General features: G+C 42.0%; 1 protein-coding gene across 1 annotated transcript in view; it reads left to right on the forward strand.

The window, feature by feature from the left end:
- The window catches only part of LOC126287825 (gamma-aminobutyric acid receptor subunit pi-like), a 190,739-nt gene that overhangs the window by 132,034 nt on the left and 34,031 nt on the right, over positions 1-24,674 (forward strand). The gene's annotated exons all lie outside the window — the stretch shown is intronic.

Raw genomic sequence — 24,674 nt, forward strand, 5'->3', positions numbered from 1 at the left:
GCACATTTAACTGGTAATGAGCATTTGAACTAGTTGTAACTCAAGGATCCACAGATAATAAACATTTGTACTAGTGGTAACTCAAGGACCCACAGACGTTTGTGCTTTACCGGATCTTAGCACGTGCAAATGCTTGATTTTTCGCGCTTGACTAACTTAAATGCTAAATAACTCGGAAACGGTGCAACGTATCAATTTTTTTGTCAACAACATCCTTACAAGCATTTCAGGCTGTTTGTCTCTACCCTGTTCGCACTTGCTGTCGCGAGTGGGGAGCGTCGGTCCTATACGGTGTCCAATCGTTCACGCACCTTTCTTGTCAGTTTAAAAACTGTGTCAGCACCTGTCTTCGTAGTACTCTGCTGATGCTATCTGCGCCCATTTTTACGAGTTACAGGAAAACTTTCCTTTTAGTTGGTTCTTTTTCACTACGATATCCACATCATTTAGCACATAGGTCCTATTCGTCTCTTTTTGGAGAGAAGCCTTTTCTTATGGGAGTACAACGGTGATTCTTAAGCGATGGAGCTCTTCCTCCAAGTACTTTAGTTCGATGCACCAGTGGTCAACTTTCTGAGCTTGTATAAGATTGAAAGTTGCTATCTGGGTCATTATAGTCTCTGATGATGTCCCCGACATTAGGAGGCGAAGCGTTAGGCACAGAAATCTGCCTTGGTTATAGCCCAATAACAATGTAACAAAACTCACTAAGGACGCAAGTACCGAGCGTGAAAGCCTATATTGTGCGTTAAATCTATGTATATTTATCTTAAAAATCAGGACGCCATCTTATGTACTAGTTGCTATGCAAAAAGAAAGTGCGAATTGGCTGTCTCCATACTCTTAATTTTAATACAGAGGATGTCGTGACAGCCCGGGAATATCTTGATGTGCCAAGTCAGGTTGATGGTCTGCGCGCACGCAATGTTTTGTGTGTTTCCATTTATCCCAGAGTCTGAAAAAATCGGAAAAATATTTCCTGACGTTGTTTGTGTCGGAGCTCAAACCACGGTGACATTCGCTGGTCTTTTCTGATTGATTTCTGTAACGCTGAGATAAATGCCATGCGCCTACAGAAACATGAATTTTATCCCAGACTGCTGCACTACTACAGTTTCTCTAATAGGTTTACGTAGTAGTTGTCCCATTAATTTCTACGCCGACCTTTCCAATTAGCTCTTACAGATGTGGCCTCTTTAGTCCAAACAGAAAAGGCCATTATGATCTGCACACAAATAATGGATGCAACGCGATTTATCTATTTTTCTTTCCTCATTTTCGTATTAAATGTCTTGTAGATAGTATAATGCACCCGCAAATGACTTCTCGCTAATACAAAATCATAATAACAGTTTCTGATTCATTACTACAGCAAGGTGCAAGCCACTGTACAGTGGATGACGGAGAGAATATCGTACCAGTATTAGAGATTTTGTGTAGGCTCTGCACCACAGCTCATAAATGCTTCGAATAAATCGTACTTCAAAACCGCCAAGAGCTGTTCATCAAACAATTATTTACTAAGTACAGATCTAAAGTTATTTACAACACACTTACTGTAGCGTCAAGTAAATCCTCCTTCACGCCGTAAACAGTAGCAAATGTTATACAGTCAACAATAACACGTACAAACACAGTCAATCAATCTTAGCTTACTGTCATCATTGAGTTTTCTTTGGTGTGTAGTCTGCATATCACCTGTGCTTGCAGCGTGCTGCTTCCTTATCACATTCAGGAATTATGGTATTTCAAATTTCAATTAAAAATCAGATCTGATATTGGCTGCCACGCAAGATTATACGGTGCATGGCTCTTCATCTACGAATAACTACTGCAACCAGCATCCAGTTGAACCTGCTTACTCTATTCATCCTTTGGTCTCTACGCGTCCTTCTATTAACAAATTTACAATTCTCTGATGCTGTGAAAAGTGTTATATCAACCGATCCCCACTTTTAGCCAAATTGTGCCATAAACTTCTTTCTTCCTCACTTATATTCCGTACCTTTTCATTAGATACATGACCTACTCTCATAATCTTCAGCATTATTCTGTAGAACCACATTACAAAAGCTTCTGTTCACTTCTTGGCTGAACGGGTTATCGTCCACGTTTCACTTCCGTACAAGGTGTTAATCCAGGAAAATATCTTCAGAAAAGACTTCTCAGCATTTAATTCTACGTCAAATGTTAACAAATTTATCTTTTCCGGAAACGCTTTTTTTTTTGCAACGGCCAGTGTGCATTTTGTATTTCTGATTTAACTGATTACATTCTATTACCAATGTTTTACTTTTGTTGATGCTTATCTCGTAACAGCTTTTCAAGAAACTGTCTATTGCGTCACACCAATATACAGGAAAGGAAATAGACGTAATCCGCTGAATTATAGCCCCATATCAATAGCATCAATTTCCAGGAGTATTTTGATACATATGCTACGTTCTAACATTACGAAATACCCCAAAGAAAATGATATGCCACATTGTTGTTGTTGTTGTGGTCTTCAGTCCTGAGACTGGTTTGATGCAGCTCTCCATGCTACCCTATCCTGTGCAACCTTCTTCATATCCCAGTACTTACTGCAGCCTACATCCTTCTGAATCTGCTTCGTTTATTCATCTCTTGGTCTCCCTCTACGATTTTTACCCTCCACGCTGCCCTCCAATGCTAAATTGGTGATCCCTTGATGCCTCAGAACATGTCCTACCAACCGGTCCCTTCTTCTAGTCAAGTTGTGCCACAAACTTCTCTTCTCCCCAATCCTATTCAATACCTCCTCACTAGTTATGTTATCTACCCATCTAATCTTCAGCATTCTTATGTAGCACCACATTTCGAAAGCTTCTATTCTCTTCTTGTCCAAACTATTTATTGTCCATGTTTCACTTCCATGCATGGCTACACTCCATACAAATACTTTCAGAAACGTCTTCCTGACACTTAAATCTATACTCTATGTTAACAAATTTCTCTTCTTCAGAAACGCTTTCCTTGCCCTTGCCAGTCTACATTTTATATCATCTCTACTCCGACCATCATCAATTATCTTGCTCCCCAAATAGCAAAACTCCTTTACTACTTTAAGTGTCTCACTTCCTAATCTAATTCCATTAGCATCACCCGACTTTATTCGACTACATTCCATTATCCTCCTTTTGCTTTTGTTGACGTTCATCTTATATCCTCTTTTCAAAACACTGTCCACTCCGTTCAACTGCTCTTCCAAGTCCTTTGCTGTCTCTGACAGAATTACAATGTCATCGGCGAACCTTAAAGTTTTTATTTCTTCTCCATGGATTTTAATACCTACTCCGAACATTTCTTTTGTTTCCTTTACTGCTTGCTCAATATACAGATTAAATAACATTGGGGATAGGCTACAACCCTGTCTCACTCCCTTCCCAACCACTGCTTCCCTTTCATGTCCCTCGACTCTTATAACTGCCATCTGGTTTCTGTACAAATTGTAAATAGCCACATAATCAACTTGGATTTAGAAAATGTCGTTCTCGTGAAACACAACCGGCTCTTTATCCACACGAAGTAGAGTGCTCTCAACCGGGAATGTCTAATTGCTTCCATATTTCTAGATTTCCAGAAACCTTTTGACACCATCCCTCACAAGCAGCAGTTAATAGCATTGTCTCAGTTGTGCTACTGGATTTGTGATGTCCTGTCAGAAAGATCACAGTTCATAGTAACCAATGGGAAATCACTGCGGGGAGAAGGGATCTCCCCACGGAAGTGTTATATGCCCTCTGCTGTTTATAATCTATACAAAGATTTACAAGACAATCTCAGCAGCCTTCTATGGCGCGCCGACACCGCAACAATAAACTGTGTCGCGAGGCATGTGTGTTTGTATGCGGGGGGGGGGGGGGGGGAGGGGGGGGGAGGGGGGGCAGGGGGGGGGGCAACAAGAAGGGCTTCTGACCAGCCTCTACCATTATCGTTGCCAAAGCCAATAAATAAAACGCCGACCTCGTGAAGATACGAGTGAAAGCATAAGAAAAAAGTAGAAGAAAGAAGTTGTGCACGGTGCAAAAAGTGGCAATTGACCCTAAACAAAAAACGTATGAGTTGCTCCACACGAGCACTGAAAAAGATTGTTAAATTTTTGTTACAAGATAGTCTAGTGAATTGCTGCGCGGTGTGGTGTCCGTACCAAATAGAAGTGAAAGAGGATATCGAGAAAGTTCAATGAAGCAAGGAAAGATAGTCACTGATATGATTCGCGCTTTGTAGTGACAATCATTAAAACAAAGACGTTTTCGGCTGCAGCGAGTTGTTTTTGGGAATTTTTCCCTCCGAATGCTAAAATATTTTTCTACTCCTAGCCACATACGGAGAAATAACCGTCGTGAAAAAATAAGACAAATCAGAGGTTGCACGGAAAGATTTTGTGTGTTCATTTTATCCACATGCAATCCGGGAGTGGAATGGTCGAGAAATAGTCTACAAATAGTTATATGAACCCCCTCCCAAGCAACTTAATGTGAACCACGAACTAGCGATGAAGATGCATATGTAGCTCCGACAGGGGAGAAGAAAGGAAATAGGAGTAACCCACTGAATTACAGACCCGTATCATTGACCTCAATTTGCAGTAGGAGTCTGAAGCATATACTGTACTCGAATATTATGAATCACCTTGAAGAAAATGAGTTATTGATACATAACCAACACGGATTCAGAAAATATCGTTCTTGTGCAACACAGCTAGCTCTTTATTCCCATGAAGTAATGAGTGCTGTCGTCCATATTCCTAGATTTCCAGAAGGCTTTTGATCCCGTTCCTCACAAGCGACTATAAATCAAATTTCGTGCATGTGGAGTATTGTCTCAGTTGTGTGACTGGATTCGTGATTTCCTCTTACAGAAGTCACAGTTCGTAATGATAGACGGTAAACCATCGAGTAGAACAGAAGTGATATCTGGCGTTCCGCAAGGTAGTGCTATAGGCTCTCTGCTGTTCCTGATTTACCTAAATGATCTACGTGATAATCTGAACAGCCCCCTTAGATTGTTTGCAGATGACGCTGTAGTTTACGGTCTAGTAAAATCATCAGACGATCAATTCCAATTACAAAATGATCTAGAGAGAATTTCTGTATGGTGCGAAAAGTGGCAATTGGCACTAAACAAAGAAAAGTGGGAGGTTTTTCCACATTGGTACTAAAAGAAATACGAGAAATTTTGCGTATACGATAAATCGCACATATCTAAGAGCTGTCAATTCGACTAAATACGTAGGAATTACAGTTACGAGCAACTTAAATTGGAAAGACTACATAGATAATATTGTGGGGAAGGCGAAACAAAGACTGCGGTTTGTTGGCAGAACACTTAGAAGACGCGACAAATCCACTAAAGAGACAGCCTAGATTACACTTGTCCGTCCTCTGCTGGAATATTGCTGCGCGCTGTGGGATCCTTACCAGGTAGGACAGACGGAGGGCATTGAAAAGGTGCAAAGAAGGGCAGCTCGTTTCGTGTTATAGCGCAATAAGGGTGAGAGTGTCACTGATATGGTACGCTAGTTTAGGTGCCAGTCACTGCGGCGAGATCTACACTCCTGGAAATGGAAAAAAGAACACATTGACACCGGTGTGTCAGACCCACCATACTTGCTCCGGACACTGCGAGAGGGCTGTACAAGCAATGATCACACGCACGGCACAGCGGACACACCAGGAACCGCGGTGTTGGCCGTCGAATGGCGCTAGCTGCGCAGCATTTGTGCACCGCCGCCGACAGTGTCAGCCAGTTTGCCGTGACATACGGAGCTCCATTGCAGTCTTTAACACTGGTAGCATGCCGCGACAGCGTGGACGTGAACCGTATGTGCAGTTGACGGACTTTGAGCGAGGGCGTATAGTGGGCATGCGGGAGGCCGGGTGGACGTACCGCCGAATTGCTCAACACGTGGGGCGTGAGGTCTCCACAGTACATCGATGTTGTCGCCAGTGGTCGGCGGAAGGTGCACGTGCCCGTCGACCTGGGACCGGACCGCAGCGACGCACGGATGCACGCCAAGACCGTGGGATCCTACGCAGTGCCGTAGGGGACCGCACCGCCACTTCCCAGCAAATTCGGGACACTGTTGCTCCTGGGGTATCAGCGAGGACCAATCGCAACCGTCTCCATGAAGCTGGACTATGGTCCCGCACACCGTTAGGCCGTCTTCCGCTCACGCCCCAACATCGTGCAGCCCGCCTCCAGTGGTGTCGCGACAGGCGTGAATGGAGGGACGAATGGAGACGTGTCGTCTTCAGCGATGAGAGTCGCTTCTGCCTTGATGCCAATGATGGTCGTATGCGTGTTTGGCGCCGTGCAGGTGAGCGCCACAATAAGGACTGCATACGACCGAGGCACACAGGGCCAACACCCGGCATCATGGTGTGGGGAGCGATCTCCTACACTGGCCGTACACCTCTGGTGATCGTCGAGGGGACACTGAATAGTGCACGGTACATCCAAACCGCCATCGAACCCATCGTTCTACCATTCCTAGACCGGCAAGGGAACTTGCTGTTCCAACAGGACAATGCACGTCCGCATGTATCCCGTGCCACCCAACGCGCTCTAGAAGGTGTAAGTCAACTACCCTGGCCAGCAGGATCTCCGGATCTGTCCCCGACTGAGCATGTTTGGGACTGGATGAAGCGTCGTCTCACGCGGTCTGCACGTCCAGCACGAACGCTGGTCCAACTGAGGCGCCAGGTGGAAATGGCATGGCAAGCCGTTCCACAGGACTACATCCAGCATCTCTACAATCGTCTCCATGGGAGAATAGCAGCCTGCATTGCTGCGAAAGGTGGATATACACTGTACTAGTGCCGACATTGTGCATGCTCTGTTGCCTGTGTCTATGTGCCTGTGGTTCTGTCAGTGTGATGATGTGATGTATCTGACCCCAGGAACGTGTCAATAAAGTTTCCCCTTCCTTGGGACAATGAATTTACGGTGTTCTTATTTCAATTTCCAGGAGTGTATTTAGGAAATTTAAATCGCCAACTTTTTCTTCCGAATGCGAAAATATTTTGTTGACAGCCACCTACGTAGGGAGAAATGATCATCATAATAAAATAAGAGAAATTAGAGCTCGAACGGAAAGATTTAGGTATTCCTTTTTCCCACGCGCTATTCGAGAGTGGAATGGTAGAGAAGTAGTATGAAAATGGTTTGATGAACCCTCTGCCCGGCACTTAAAAAAGTGTGAATTGCAGAGTAACGATGTTGATGTAGATTTAGAAATGCAAGGAAGAGTAGGGCAATTCTTCAAGGGATTGTTTAGTCATCACGAGGGTGTCGCATAAATGTTGAAGAATTGTGTTGGTAGACGCTAAAACAGTGATTCCCAACATTACTGAGACCATTACCCCAAAAAATGTAGTCAGGTATTGGCTGATACCCCTCATGTCTCCCGCATGTGTTTACATCATCATCAACATTAGCAACTGAAACGTCCCCTTAGAAAAATTTATACAAGACTGTGCTTAAACTGACACACAATAGTTTTTAGCGCAACGCAATCTGACTTTCAAAAATCCCTACGAAAGAATGGCCCTGACTAACATTAACCTATATGTTACTCGAACTACTGCAATACAGCGAGCGCCACTACTGCCAGCTAACTAAAAGATTCAAACTACGGAAGTCACTAACTACTGATAGGCACAGTTAGCAAATGAAAGATTTTAATAGAGAACAAACAATGTATTTACCTTAATAGTCATAATATATATAGCAGTTCATGACACCAATTCCTACAAATTTCAAAACTCCTCCATCTCTCTCCCCACGTCCACCACTGCTGGCGGCTCACCTCCAACTGCGCAACGCTACGCGCTGTTAGCATCCAGCTGCCGCTGCCCGACACTACAATGGCAGACAACAATGCAAACTAGCCACAGACTGCGCACAGCACAGCCAGTGATTTTTCATACAGAGCGCTATGTGGCGTTACCAATAAGAAAACCTAAACTGCCTACTTATACAACTAACTAAACTTTAGAATAAAAAGTAATTTTCTCTGAACATTTTTGCTTTAAAAGGGACGAATGATACATACATAATATTTAGTTTTGCAGGTGTTTCATTAAACCGAAAACTAATGAGGCAATGCAAGAATTGTCACTGTTTATTTAAAACAACTTTCTTGCTGAATGATGACGTAATACTCAGTGGATCGCAAGTGCTACCTACTCATCTCAGGGAAGAAAGCTGACTAAGCACGTGGCAGGTAGACACTTATTACAAAACTTGCTTTCTCTGCACCTTTCCTTTCCCTAGTGACACATGCTTGACCGTACCATGCACTCTCATTTAAAATCAACCAAATTAAAATGTGTGCACTCCATTTAATGTTTGTAAATCTTTTGATTGCTGGGATCCTTGTTTCTGAACTGACAAAAATTGGAAAATTTCAGGCAGCCAATGTTTTGTGTCTGACCAACGCCATTAACAATAACAATAATAATAATAATAATAATAATAATAATAATAATAATGGAGTGTGTAGGCCCTAGAGAGGTGTAGTACTCATTACATAGTGACTGCTCTGCAAGTTAGTTAGTTTATTTGTTGCAAAGTGAATAATGGAGCAATATTTGGTCCATTGCGAGAATTACCTACAACTGGGAGAAGGCATTTTTATTAGATACTTAAGCAAATGCGATATTCATATACCACATTTTACTGTCATAGATGCGTAGTACAAAGTATGTGTGTAGTTGATAGACCATGTAAGGAAGATGTTGCTCATATGTTCGTTTCACTTGCTATACCCTGCACCACATTGTGTCATGCGTTAATGCTGGGATTTGGAAAAGTAACACAATTACTGGTACTCGTGTAATCAGTATTACAGGTTCTGAAATACTTACAATATTAACGATAATATAAAAATAATTTTATTTCGTGACTGAAACAAAATCTAACTCTTCTGTTTTTACCCCTCAGAAAATTTCATTTTACTCCTAAGGGGGTGATTACTTCTAGGTTGGGAACAACGGCGCTAAATGAATGCGTCGTGCATCACGGAGGGCCACACTCACGTAAATCCAACAGCCCACGTTCCAAAACGCGTCATGAGACACCGTGCTTCCTACAACGCGCAATTCATTTAACGACTACGACGCAAAAGCTAAAGAAAATCGGGTCATGCAGAAGCGTGACTGAGTGTCTGTCTCCTCCTGTATTTTCTCGAATGCAATAGGGAGGGGAATAAAGTGAGACTGCCATCCGACACACACCATATACTGGCTTCTGAAGTGCAGATGTAGATGTGAACGCCAAGGCTTAAAAACAATCTTCGATGTACGTGTTATTCCATTTGAAATATGAATACTACTTTAATAACTGGAATCTGTTAACTCGTACGACTACTTGCAAGTAATAATTTGTAAGGGTTTGAAGTGCAGTGGTCATATAGGGTCATCCGAAGGTAAATCAGATTTCGTTCGTTGGTAAGATACCTGGAAAATGCAGTCTACAAAAGAGTCTGCTTATAAAACTCCTGTATGTCCGATTTTGGAATATTGTCCAAGTGTGTGGCAGTCATACCAAACGGGACTATGAAGAGGTATTGAATGTACTTATGCGGTCCGAAAACAAAAGAAGTAGGTTACAGTACACTTGTTCGGCCACTGCTTGAATACTGCTCACCAGTGTGGGGTCCGTACTAGATAGGGTTGATAGAAGAGATAGAGAAGATCCAACGGAGAGCAGCGCGCTTCGTTACGGGATCATTTAGTAATCGCGAAAGCGTTACGGTGAAGTAGAGAGGATATAAAATGTAGTCTGGCAATTGCAAGGAAAGCGTTTCTGAAGAAGAAAAATTTGTTAACATCGAGTATAGATTTAAATGTCAGGAAGTCGTTTCTGAAAGTATTTGTATGGAACTTTCTGGTATTTTTATGGAGTGTAGAAATGTATGGAAGTGAAACATGGACGATAAATAGTTTGGACAAGAAGAGAATAGAAGCTTTCGAAATGTGGTGCTACAGAAGAACGCTGAAGATTAGATGGGTAGATCACATAACTAATGAGGAGGTATTGAGTAGAATTGGGGAGAAGAGGAGTTTGTGGCACAACTTGACTAGAAGAAGGAATCGGTTGGTAAGACATATTCTGGGGCATAAAGGGATCACCAGTTTAGTATTGGAGGGCAGCGTGGCGGGTAAAAATCATAGAGGGAGACCAAGAGGTGAATACTCTAAGCAGGTTCAGTAGGATGTAGGTTGCAGTAAGTACTGGAAGATGAAGAAGCTGTCACGGGATAGAGTAGCATGGAAAGCTGCATCAAACCAGCCTCAGGACAGAAAACCACAACAACACCTTCACCTAAGAGTCAAGCAATATATTGTTTCCTCCTACGTATACTCGCGAAGACCATGAGGATAAAATCAGAGAAATTAGAGCCTACACAGAGACATACCGACAATCTTTCTTTCCACGAACAATACGAGATTGGAATAGAAGGGAGAACCGATAGAGGTACTCAAAGTACCCTCCGCCACACACCGTCAGGTGGCTTGCGGAGTATGGATGTAGATGTAGAAAGAAGGACAACACGAACGGTCACAGTGTGATATCAGACTCTACGGGCGGCGAACAACTCTTGCCACATCTGGATTTGGTTGATTACAGCGTCTGAGGCTATCTAAGATATTTAATACTGACTGTAACTTATTTGTGGTTTATGTGTGTAGCGAAGACGGACGAGAGATACCAAACAGGCAGTGATGATGCCAGAGAAGAGAAGTTTTGTCCATAAATTTTGATGGTCACGATTGCTATTAATTCAGAGGCTGGTAATTTTCATTAAGTTCGTTTTGTTGTTGTTGTTGGAACGGAGCCTTTTATGGCTAGTCTGGACGGTCCTCTGCATAGAGATGAGCCAGAGGGGTAGTATAGAAGCGGGCCCGACTGTTAGAGCACGGCAGTGCTAGCTAGCCTAACGTTGTAGCCATTGATTGCAAGTGAGTACTGTTAGGTTGGTTACGAAAAGTACAGCCTCCCGCTCAGTCAGCCGTTTTCTGGGAAACCCGAGGTGTTAAATAACCCCTGCAGAAAGAAGACGGCGTCATTCGGATCCAACTTTTCTAGCAGTCTAGAAGCGTTTTCGTGGCTGGTACAGTTACCCTACTGATCACACGACCCTAATGTTTTGGTGTCTTGGGGAAGATAGCTCAGGTGGTAGAGTCACCCTGTGGTCGATGTAATATTATCGTTTAGTCGGAAACATAGTCTTGCCTCCTGCAGGTTGCGAAAATTTAACCATCTGGAATTACGATGTCCATTTGTAATTACGACCGCTGTCTGGCAACTAATGCCTCCATGGCGCCGCTAAGGTAATCGGTCTCTATCTGTTGCCGTGTGCCATGATTAGATAATTTCTCTCGCTCGCTGTGACGTTCAAAGTGTTTCATTTATTCCGTTTTTAAGTGTTCTCTAATAAATCTTGTGTGTAGTTTTTCTTGACTGACCGGGCGTTCTCTCCCAGTTCTATAATCATTATTTTGTTCATAGGTAACTTTGTCACCTATTTCAATGGCCTCGCGTGAATTTCTGCATCGATGTAATTGTGTTTTTTTTCTTTAATCTGAAGTCGATTATTATTTCCTCCTGCCCCTTATCTATCATCACGGTATGTCTGCTCCCCTCTGGTCATGTAGAAGAGATCGAATGGCACCTGTACTAAGAAATGAATACAATACTTTAGATCCAGTCAGGACAGAGAAGAGGTAGTAGGTGCTTGCTTCCAAGCTGCACAGCTGGAAATGAAGAACATGTTTTCACAACAAATTTGTTTGAAATGACGAAAAACCTGAATACCCAGACACTTGACGGTGAATGGCAATTACCCTAGGAAAGCGTACTTACGTTGCAAGACTACACTGGTCTTGCAGTATGATTTGAAAGGCTACAGTTGACTCTGAGTTTACGGCTGACAGCAATCACTTTAACTAGTAAGCCATCCACTTGACCCATGCATCTGCTAAATTGATTTTGCCCTTTGACAGTGATTGTTTTGTTAGTCGGCATTAGATATTATAATTTTTTACAGAATTGAAATAAAATTGAATGCTGAAATAATTTAAGGAAATGGCGGTCCTGTCATTATTGTACTCAATTACTGATGGGTCATTAATATAACAAGACAGAATTAACTTCTTTTAAAAAAGCTTATGGCAAACATTTATTGATCACAAAATAGGACAAACAACACAAGTTATGGAAAATAACAAATAAATCGTAAACTGTTGGTAGCACAGACACATGAAGAAACAAATAGTCGACAGTCTACTTGGTGGTGATTGGTTGCCAAAGACTAAGGTATGTCTGATCAAACTATTTACTCTGACTCAAAACATGGGTAATACAATCTGAAAATACCTAACGCTGAACAGACTTCGATGGATTTATTCTACACAGAAGGTGGTGCACCGAGAGCAAGTGGCGAAACTGTGATTGTGTTTGCACTAACAAGTTGGAGCAGCAATACTGTGCCCCTTTCTCGATGTGTAGCACTGTCTCAGGTGGCGGTCGTAGGGCAAGCGTTGCAGACTACTGATGCGCGCCACTTTTAATTCGTTATCGTGGGCACTAAATGTGCAAAGTCCGGCTGGCGCTCTGTTAGACGGTTTGCAATTACTCTCTAATGGAGACCTGAAATCTCGCCAAATTCCAACTTGTGACACTCCCACTAGCCGATCATATCGTGGACGAATTTCACTGACTAGTACGGCAATGCGCACAAGGATATCAAACGTGAAGGCAATAGACCTGACACAAATAAGATGGCCCTCAGCACAGCGAATTGTCTGAGTGATTGAGGTCTAAACTGTCCTTACAGCTATGTCCTCAGCACAGGCTCCCCAGTCAAGACGAATGCCAGTGCAAAGTCACGCCCAGGACGATTGTCCTAAGAGCAACCCACGCATAGCAAGAATCAAGACCAGGATCTCTTCAGGTGGGAGTCTGAAGTAGAAGACCTAGTTTCTCCACTCCTCCCTTTCCATCAAACCTTCGTCAACTCTCAAAGAGGATTTACGCAATTGCCCCACAAGGGTTTCGTGCCAATCACAAGACTCCCTCCTCTAACTTTTCTCCTCTACCCATCGGCCAATACCAATAAAAGTTAATAATATTCTTCTCTTTACTGAAGAACCAGCAAATCTCCGACTCATTAATTCCGATGCAGAGAGAAGAAGACATTGTGCTCCTGACTTGTTTTCTTCCCACAACCGCCGGCCGCTGTGGCCCAGCGGTTCTAGGTTCTTCAGTCCGGAACCACGCTGCTTCTACGGTCGCAGGTTCGAATCCTGCCTCGGGCATGGATGTGTGTGATGTCCTTAGGTTAGTTAGGTTTAAGTATTTCTAAGTCAAGGGGACTGATGACCTCAGATGTTAAGTCCCATAGTGCTTAGAGCCATTTGAACCATTTTCTTCCCTGAACCACTTTAGGCAGTGCATTTTGAGTTTACTTTAGGCCTAACATATTTAATTTTTCCCTCGTGAACGGAATATACCCCACTGCATGGAAAAGAAGCATAATTCGACCCATCCCTAAGATCGAAAACCCGCAACTGCCTAGTGATTACCGACCAATTAGCATACTGCCTGCTGTTTCCAAAGCACTTGAATATATTGTTCATGACCAAATCACTGAACACTTGCATGAATTCAGTCTATATGACAAATTTCAATCCGGTTTCCGTAAACATCACAGCACAAACACTTCTCTAATTAAAGTAACTGATGACCTGAAATATGCCATCGACAATCGAAAGGCAACAATATTGACGCTACTGGACTTCAGCAAAGCTTTTGACACTGTTAACTTTGACATATTACTGAGAAAAATGCAACAGCTTAATTTCTCTGATAGTGCAATGAGATGGTTTGAAAGCAACTTAAAAGACAGACAGCAATGTGTTGTCTGCGCAAATGTAAAATCTTCCTGGAAACATGTTTCTTCGGGAGTGCCACAAGGATCAGTCTTAGGACCACTTTTGTTTTCTTTATATGTCAACGATATTTCGTCGGTTTTGTCCTCCTGTAAACATCATTTCTATGCCGACGACCTCCAGCTCTACCTAAGCGTCAGACCTGAAGACATAAACACTGCAATCGCTCTGATGAATGATGATCTGTCTTCAGTAGTGACATGGGCGAAAAACCTGGGGCTTAAATTAAATGCAAAAAAGACGCAAGTAATCTTAATAGCCCATCAGAAATTAATAAGTTCAGATTTCCGCGAACGGCTACCTCCTATTCTGGTCGAAGGTACTCCAATACCATATCAGAAAACAGTGAAGAACTTGGGTGTAACTTTGGACGAGCATCTCAACTGGGCGGAGAATACAGTCGCAGTGTACCGAAAGACGTCTGCTTGTCTCTATTCTCTCAAAAAGTTTCGGAACATATTCCCACAGGACTTGAAACGCCAGCTCGTGCAAGCACTCGTTCTACCGAACCTCCACTATTGTGATGTGATTCAACAAGGCACGAGTAGTGAAAACAAAAGACGGCTAGAGCTAACCATGAATGCCTGTGTGCGTTACACCTGCAACATTCGCCGATATGATCATGTTAGTGCTTCATACTCCGAGCTAGGGTGGCTGCGGCCGGACAAACTGCGTGACTACCGCACTCTATGTCTACTTCACCGACTCCTCGTCGCGCAAGCACCCCAGTACCTAGCTTCAGAGATTAAAAACCTGTCATGCCATCATAATCGAAACACGAGGTCACTCTTATCTGGTATCCTAACTGTGCCCACTCACAAAACAAAAACTTTTGCAAACTCCTTCTCAGTTGCTGCTGTCCGCCTCTGGAACAAACTGCCCCTTACCTTGAGGAAAATTCAATCTCCTGTTGCTTTTAAGAAGAAGTTGAAACATTTCCTACTATCATCCGCATAAAATTCTCCACAAAATTAATGTGCAAGGCCAATCCTCTCATCTGTCAAATAGCAAAGCTAGCGTCTCCTATCTTGCTCCTGAGATGCCTTCCACTTCATCTATCTCTATTAGCCACGCAGTCTTCTTTTCCTTTATATTTTCCTTAACTATGTTTCATCATGTCTCTCTATTCTTCTCCTCCCTTCACCATGAGTCTCCCTCTTACTCCCTGCTGCCAGCACTCCTATCTAAAATCTTTCTCTTCAATAATGTATTTTTCGAGGTGTACCTTTCTAATTGTTTATCTCACTTTCTGTATTAGATGTAGTTTAACATGCCTACTAAAACATATGACTGTAAAATAAGTAGAATGCCTGGTTAGATGTAAGAGAGGGCCCGAGGGCCCTAATCTTGCCAGGTTAAATAAATAAATAAATAAATAAATAAATAAATAAAGTGAACAACACATTTACCATAGAGATCATTAACTCGATGGGCCGAAAGTTACAGGGTGTCCGAAAAGGGGCCTCAGCTAAACTAGGTGAAGTGCTTTTGTGTTCCAACATATACCATTCAGAGCAGCCATAAATGTTGCATTTTGTTCTAAAATTCTCTCGAAGGCCTGAGGCTCTCCAAAAGACTCAGCAAGCAGAGGAATGACACCACCTGATGGCTTCCTGGATAGTATCTGGTCCACAGTGAACACGGAAACTCACGAATTTTTACGGTCACCATTCCATTTCACTAAGTGCGTTTACGATTTTGTCGAAACACGTTAGCCATGCGACTTTCATTTGTCTTATTTCCCAGCCCCTACCGTAGCGAGAGGCGCCTAACAGGTAGATCCAGGTAGTCAGTTTTTACATCTGGTTGACCGAAAGCATTGTTTGCACCAACTGCACGTGGTTTCGAAGCCCCAGACGTCCACTGCTAGATTTACTGTTAAGTGACCAAACTGCCTGCTTGTTCTCAACTCCAGAAAATACTATTCGAAGGAGAGCCGCCGTAAATATTCCACAAGCATGAACTATGTACATGTTCCCATCAATGCCTGCCCTTGTTGATAACTTCCTGTCGTCTCACAAAAATGATGTCTTGGGTGTAAGATCATCATTAAAGAGTAGGCTTGAATATGAAAAATAGTGAGGCGGTGACTCGTCTTCTCTGAACATCATTGGAGAACCAGTATTAATTGAAAAATCTACAAATACACAGTACTTCAGTCCCTTGCGAATCGCTCCAGTATGGACTATAAGGACCAGATTATCATAAAATTCTGAAGGGTGCGGTTTGAGGGTGGGATCAAAGTCCCCAGTGAAACACTGTTGACAACGAACCACATCGTCATTAACTTTGGTACGTATTGCTATCTGGCTCCCTCAGGCAAACACGCCTGTCGTTGTTGACGGCAGTGACGTATGGGCGGCGTCCAACGGGAATGCTGTATCGGCGCCCACCAAGAACTTAGCGCCTAAGGCGGCGAGTGCACTCCGGACTCGAACCCAAGGCTGCTGCTGGTGGATGCTTCGTCGTCCCACAGCTTAGCTCTGCCCCGGCGTCGTGGTGATACTGCAGAACTCGGCGGCGATACGGAGAAGACGACCGGATGACGAGTCAATGATGAATCTGCCCTGCCCCAAAATACAGCACTTACTCGTTCCTCTGTCTGTTTCCCTAACTCGTGGCTAGTCATGTCGTTTGTAACAGAGACCAGCCTTGGCGTGGTGACATCGCGTCACCCATATCGGCGGCTATTGCGCACTATGTTGTTCCATGCGGCGATTGTGTGCCCTCTCTATGCAATTCGCTTGCCTGCCTGTTTATTCTGTCTTACATGTCGCCACACGGGCGGCTTCTAGCCAGTGGTGACTAATTCAGTCCTTCTTGTGCCTAACTTATGACTTCTTATTACTTGTTCAATAAAGCTTATACCGTGGCGTTACAAACTTAACATGTGAACATCGAAAACTAAAGTACCGAATATTAATATTAATTATACGAGTAGGCCGATAATACTTTATTCGAAAGGTACTTTTCCACAGACGTGCATAAAAAATTTGTGTGTACGTAGCCGTTAAGAGGGTTAAATGAAAGTAGATCTACGCACATGAGAAAAGTTTTCCTGTGTCTCCCACACTGCCACGAACTTCTGCCCGATACAGATCACGTGCTCTGGTAGAAATGACACACGGAACTAACAACGTTTCCTGAGATCGCATTATAGGTACAGTCATTTTTAAATCTCGCAAATGGTTCATTTGCAATAACACACACTCATACCGAGCAGTTGCAATGCTACAACAGCTAGGTCGTTGACGTTGTCATCAGTGGTAAACAAAACATGGCAGTGACAAAGCCTTCGGGGGCAACACAGACTGAAGGTAACGTTGTTTATTAGAGTCGTTTTTCCGCTTACTTTTGTCTAAAGGTAAAAGGAAATAATTTTGTGTTCATTTACCGACATTAACGCAAACTTTCTCTTCACACTTCGCCTCGAAGGACATTTAATTGCCCGCAGCTCTTGGTCGTGCGGTAGCGTTCTTGCTTCCCACGCCCGGGTTCCCGGTTCAATTCCCGGCGGGGTCAGTGATTTTCTCTGCCTCGTGATAGATGGGTGTTGTGTGCTGTCCTTAGTTTAGTTAGGTTTAAGTAGATCTAAGTTCTAGGGGACTGATGACCATAGATGTTAAGTCCCATAGTGCTCAGAGTCATTTTTGACATTTAATAGGGTCGGTCTGAAAGACGAAGAGTTTGAAAAGCACGAGTAATGTGGACACTGATAACGGTATTTCTGTTATTGTTTTGAAGGATACATTTAAATGTTCACTGGACGTAATTAAAATAATTATGAGGGCTGTAATTGTGGTTTGACGAATCTACAGTGACGATTTTGCGCCGCAGAAGGAAAATTAATTTGTCACCATTAACAAAATATTTATTTTTCAACGCTCTGTACCAAGGACGCACTTCAAATAGCCGGCCGTTGTGAGCGAGCGGTTCTAGGCGCTTCAGTCCGGAACCGCGCTGCTGCTACGGTCGCAGGTTCGAATCTGCCTCGGGCATGGATATGTGTGATGTCTTTCGGTTAGTTAGGTTTAAGACGTTCTAAGTCTAGGGGACTGATGACCTCGGATGTTAAGTCCCATAGTGCTCAGAGCCATTTGAACAATTTTTTTGCATTTCAAATGATCCAACAATTAAATAGAAAGAATTATTTCAATAATAGTTGTAGCTCAATGCAGTATTTATGAGGATAAAATGTCAGACAAAGTTTTTTATTCCTCTTTTCCTCATAACTTTCAGATAAGAACTAAAAATCTACAGAATCTGCTTACGATCAAATTCCAGTCAATTAGGTTCTATATAAAAAATTACTTTCATTGCTTTATAAACACAACTGGTCGAATTTCTACCACAGGCTATACCAGTACTAATTACAGCGAGCACAGAGGCATTTGAGCACGCGTTCTTCCTGTACGACTGAAACGGGAAAAAACACTAGCATGTGTCACCGTGCTAACGGAGATGAAGAAATAATTAAAAGAACGTATACCAGGGTCCATTTGAGAGCGTTTCCAAGTGAATTTGTGTTGTAACTGGTATATTATCTCTGTAGACAACAATAACATACAGGAATTCTTTAATGCCTTAAATTAGACCTTTGCTGAACATCATTCGACTTGCATATACAAGCGGTTAATGCGAATTCTAAATGATACCGTCGTCAATAGCGATACCCTAGTACCTCCGCAGTCTTAGTGGCACCTGTGCGTTTGTTGGACATTAATCATCGGCACTCGTTCATTGTATGCTGGCTCGATATTGATTATTTTACTCGCAGGCCTTGTGGTCAACATCGGGACATTTTTCGTGCTTCATCCATGTACATCGAGGACCTGTCATTGGTGTGAGTGGTACGCTTCGAAGGGGGGGAGGGGGGGGGGGAAGGAGAGCAGTCTGCAGAGACATGACGTGCCAGGTGTGAGAAACTAAGTTCTAGAGACAATCGATTTGTCAACATTTACGACCTCATCCCACAACTGTTACATTCCCAAGAGCGTCTGTAATTCAATGTGCGCGCCGGGAATTTTCTTCGTTCAAATGGTTCAAATGGCTCTGAGCACTATGGGACTTAACATCTGAGGTCATCAGTCCCCTAGAACGTAGAACTACTTAAACCTAACTAACCTAAAGACATCTCACACATCCATGCCCGAGGCAGAATTCGATTTTCTTCATCTCTAGTAAAACACATTATAATGACAAATGTCGGAGATGTTATCATTTATATAAGAATATAGGCTGTGAAGAGGGCTTATCTCATTCACAGTTCTGCCTCTCTCTCTTCGAGAGTGTCGCCAGCCACGATAATTAGTATGCTATAAACATCTTTTTTTTTCATTTCATCTTTATCAGTCTCATGGATTATAGGATGATTGCCAGCAGTACATACTACAGATTCCCTTCTGCCCATTGGTTTCATATAAAACGTAACAGGAATTGTTATAAAATACAGGCGTTTTCAAAAACTTTGAATACTGATCACTTACACGAGGTGTATGAGAAAAGTAATAATATTGATAACACTGCGAGCGATCTGGCAGCGTTCTTCTACTTGTGCAGACTAGTGTGTTCATCTCTGCCAAATGACCAGTCCGAGTTTCAGCTCCGTATAGCCATTATGTGATTTTTGAAAGCGCCACCAGTGAAGTTGTGTTTTTGTAGTGTATTTCGAAAATGGAAAAGCGGAATTTGGAGGAACGCCAGGCCATCAAGTTTTGTGTTAAACTTCGAGAATCCGTGAGGGTGACCTTTGCAAAGTTGAAGCAGGCCTATGGGAAACATTCCTTATCAAGAGCACAAGTTTTTCGTTGGCGCAAATCGTATTTGGAAGGCCGAGAACAAGATGAAGATGTACCTCGCTCAGGAAGACCTTCAAAATCAAAAACCGACTGAAACCTGGATCCTGTGCATGCTCTTGTGAGATCGAACCGATGTTTAACATTAATGATGATGTATGAGCTGATAAAGTTAAACACTTTCACCGCACATAAAAGTTTGACGGAACGAATTTGTTCCTCCAGAAAAATCTGTCAACCGAGTGTTTTGTGAAGATTTCCTTGAAAGGCTCAGGAAATGGGAGAATCGAGTGAGACCGGACAATTCGGACAAATGGATGCTGCATCACGACAACGTTCCCTGTCACACGATCATTTCCATCAAGGAATTTTTTTTTTACCTCAGAAATCATTCCTACTGTTCCACAGCTGCTCTGCTCACCTGATACGAGTCCTTGTGACTTTTTTCTTTTCGAGAAATTGAAAAATGTCTTAAAAGCACGTCATTTTGGGACTCTGGAGAACGTGATCGACATGTTAAAGGCAGTAGCAGTTGAAGCCTTTCGGCGCTGCTATCGAGATGGGAAGCAGGACTACACCTGTGTATAGCTGGAACTACTTTGAAGAGGACAATACTGTTGTCTGAAAAAAAATCTTTGGTAGTCTCATTACTTTTCTCACACACTTCGTGTTATTCCTTCAGAAGTTAATGAGCTGATTTGGCATGTGTTAAGAAATGGCGCTGTTGTGGATGATGCAATTTAAGGTGTAAATGATAATTGTTTACAACGTACCACAGTGATGTTGGGGAAGTCCAGACGAAAAATTTGATACAGGGCGCTTGCGGCCTGTCAAGCTGGTTAAGTCGCCTAAGTTGCAGCGCATGCGCGGCACGAGGTTTTCAGTACCCTCTCGTACTCTTACGATCCCAGTTTAGCTGGTTATTTCGTTACCGTTATTAATTTAAACTTTGCCATTATGGTAATGAAAGGAAAGACATTTTTAAACGTTATGTAACAATTAATTACTTTTACAGTACCATCTAAATGTAACGCTTACAAGCGCAGTAGTTTCATAGTAACAAGACCAAACAAACGAAACGATTTAATTGTTAATTTTACGCTGCTAAAATTCACAATAGTCTCAGTTAAAATTTGCCCAAACATCACTCTTACGTTTTGTACGTGGAAGAACAAGGAATTTTCAACATTAGAGAACGACTTTAGCCAAATCTCGTGTCGCGCATACGCCGTAGCTTAGTTTGCTTTTATAGGACAATTTCAGGCTGTTCTGCGGCTTGATACACCACAAACGTCCCATATCAATTTGTTCGTCTCGACTACTGCTACACCACTACGGTACGATGTAAACAGTTGTATAAGGTAAGGTGCAATATAAATCTGTTAAGACAAAATAATGAAAAAAGAAGTTTTAAGAAAACAAAACAAAATTACTTTATAACACAATGGTTAACATACCAAGGGTACAGCAACTAATCACAGAGATAAAACAGCACATGCTGTTGCTGCAAAATTTCTTAAAAGTTTGCGAATTTGGGGGGGGTGGGAGGGGGGAGAGCGTGAATTAGAAATACTTAAGCATGATAAGAAACGTGATGAAAAATATTTCTGTAGTAGATCTGTGCGGATTATAGGTTAAGTACAGCAACGATGTAAATAGTAACGTTTAGTCATTGCCGGTTTTTGGTATTTAAAAATCCATTGGCTGATGGGACTTTCGAGGATTCAGGCTGATGACACAGAAACATACATCATGTAACTTATCATCATATTATTAGTTAATTATGATTAAGAACATTTCCTGAATGATTTTTCAAATTAAAAATCTGACCCATATGTTTATTGAATTTTAAACGAAAACTTGTGACACCATATAATTAACGAGCTCAAATCGAGATTCGACATGAAAGCTCGTGTAAGACCCATCTCTCGATGGATTTAAAAAAAAATCGTTACTGTTAATGGTGAAATGTGAAAAAACCTTTTATGCTGTACGTGTGGCTGTTTTCTGTATTCAGGCTACAATCCTTAATAATGATCATAAGTACATTTTGAAAGTAATACCACGTGATGTGCCTAACAACAGAAGACAGAAAAGACATAAGAAAATGCACACTCGACAGCCTTCTCTCAGAAATGTACTAAATATTCTAAAATCACTAACCGCTTGTAAGAAACGCTGGATTTTAATCAAAGGCAGAGTCAACTTTACAAGTAGATATAGTACAATGGACCATCTGCAAGTTGTGAACGATTTCGCAGAATAGGACACTGAATATGAAATATCAGTTACCCTCGCATTCGTAGGTTTTGAGGAAGCATTTTGCGTGCTTTGCAAACACTGGATTCTCTATTCGTTACTTCAAGATCTTGACAGAGGGCCAAAAATAATCGTTTTCAGTATGAGGTAATGTTGTCCCGCGCGACATATTTGTCCCATATGACCCTAATGCAAAAGTATTTTTCGTGTAAAGTGGAAACGATATCTTGAATCAAGAGGCTTGTTTGAACACATTTGCTCCTTGATGTCAGAAATTTCCAGTTTTCTTGCCTCTTAGTCTTTTTTTGGAAAGTGTCGGTATGAGAGTAAGGTCCATGATTGATAAGAAAAAGTCACATCGTTTAATATTAAGAGTTTGTTCAAGTGTTTTAGATATGTTAGACGACGGTGAGATTGAACATTCTTTTCATTCGTCTTTGTTGAAGATTTAGCGCATCATTCACAGTGAGTTCATTACAGATACAGTACCGATTTCTTTTTGTTAGATAGTCGTGGGTGTAAGAGTTTGCTTAGTTATTTTTGGATGTATTAGAAGATGATGGAATTAAACTTTCTCTTCCTCCGTCTTTCTTGAAGACTTAGAATATCATTTACAGTGAGTTCATTAGAGGTCTAGCATCGACTTCGTTTTGTTAGTTAATTGTTTATTTATCCATAGATCATTTACGGACTGGTAGTAGGCATGTCATGTGAACTGAAAAAGGAAACAGTCTTTTAAAAGATTAACTAGTTCATGCATACACTAATCATATTTTACCAAAAAACTTGCAGTACTCATCTGCGTCACATCGCTGGTCACTGTCCACATTGCACACATTACATTTGTATTTTTTTTTTTCAAAATGAAAGTTTCTCTATTATGGTTAGGTCTGGCCAATGAAGAGTGACAATGACTTTTGTCCTAATTTAATTGAGTATCGAAGTGACTTCGTCTTCATCTCCGAGAATGGCGGAACGCATTGTATACGAAAAGAGCATTAATGAAAACTTTGGATTCAGTGACATCGATTAAATGTGTGGCAAAATATTACCATTCGAAGTGCAACGTAACAATCGCAGTTAGGGTGGATTCCCGAGTGAGTATACAGATGTCAGATGATGGGCCTTCCGGAATTGGCAGACAGGTTGGTCATACTGCAGACGAGAGGGAGAACATGAGTAAAGAAACTGCCGTTTTGGAGAAATATGAGCTCCACGATTGCCACCAAGCAACGAAACGTAACTGTAGCGCTAAAAAGAGTGATTTTTCTAATAGTAATGTGAAAGCCAGGTTTCCGTGAAATCTTTCTTCGTGTGAGTTCGGTTCGTCGTGTTTTTTTAAATTAATCACAAATTTATCTCCAGCATGCTAATGCATACTACGCTAATGATAAAACAGGCGTGACTAACGTTTGTAGAGCATGGCCTCGGTCGATGCTTTTAATTTTATCTTTGAGCCAACCGTAACAGCTGCCCCATGTGTCAAGATCATATGACTCTACATTATAAAATTCTGTCTTTATAGTCTATCCACGTGCTCACAGCAGGATCACGCCGCTGGATGTGAAGACTATGGTATAGACATAGGCCTAATCATCGCTAAATCCCAAAAGGCAGAACTAATGATAAGTTTCTGTGAGATCCCAAATAAAGACAAAATACATTTTCCGATAACTACAATAAATAGTGAAATATGAATAGCATATGGGTGTTAGGATACAATTTCAAGGTCTCAAGGTCTTCAAGGCTGGAATCCCTGTGGGCTAATCTCCCAGTTCCGCTCGTGATGTAATAGAACCAGTTCTCCAACCAGACAGTGTGGTGGGGGGGGGGGGGGGGGGAGTTGGGGGGGGGGGGGGAGGGGAGTGGGGGGGGGGGGTTATTGAGCAACGTAATCAAAACAGTGCCCCATACTAGACATTGACCTACTATCGCTAGTAAGATCATAGGGAAATGCGGTCTTAAACGGTCAAAACCGAACACTAGGATTGCTTTATTAAGTAATAGTGTAGCTACAGATTAAATTACAAATGCAATTCGGTAGATGGCTGCCGTGTAGCCGTACTTTCAGTGAATGTATGAACAGTATCTGAAAACGTACTGGCGCTTGCCACATCGTAGCGATTTTACCCTAATATGAGCTTGCAAATAGCCAAAATCCAAACTAAAATAGAAAAATGGTCTTCGAGCGTTGGAATGACACATACTCAAAAAGTAGCCGGTAATTGCTTGGATAGACTAAGAAATTGTTTCTAATGCTATAAAAGCCCATCTGCATGCAGTACCAATTTTTAAAGGTTCTGTCCCATGACTCATGACTACGCAAATGATTTGATTTTGACCACTTTCCCATTGCTGAACAGATCTTAACATACTTTGTTTCTTTGAAATCAAGAAAGAACCAGGTAAAACACTCGCTTATAATCAATATTTACCATATTATCACGCCACTAAGCTTGATATTGAATAAAATGAGTAAAAAGTAACAGCACAATACCTTTCAAGTTAAATCACCACTGTGGGAAAAACACAGCGAAACGAGATTTAAGCCTACCAAAGAAACGACTGCAGGGCTGTTATCACCCACTTACGCGACAAGTTTACAATCACGAACAATGAACGATATCAGTTTGCACGTTTA

This window comes from Schistocerca gregaria, chromosome 1 (assembly GCF_023897955.1).
Source record: "Schistocerca gregaria isolate iqSchGreg1 chromosome 1, iqSchGreg1.2, whole genome shotgun sequence".
NCBI classification, from domain to species: Eukaryota; Metazoa; Arthropoda; class Insecta; order Orthoptera; family Acrididae; genus Schistocerca; species Schistocerca gregaria.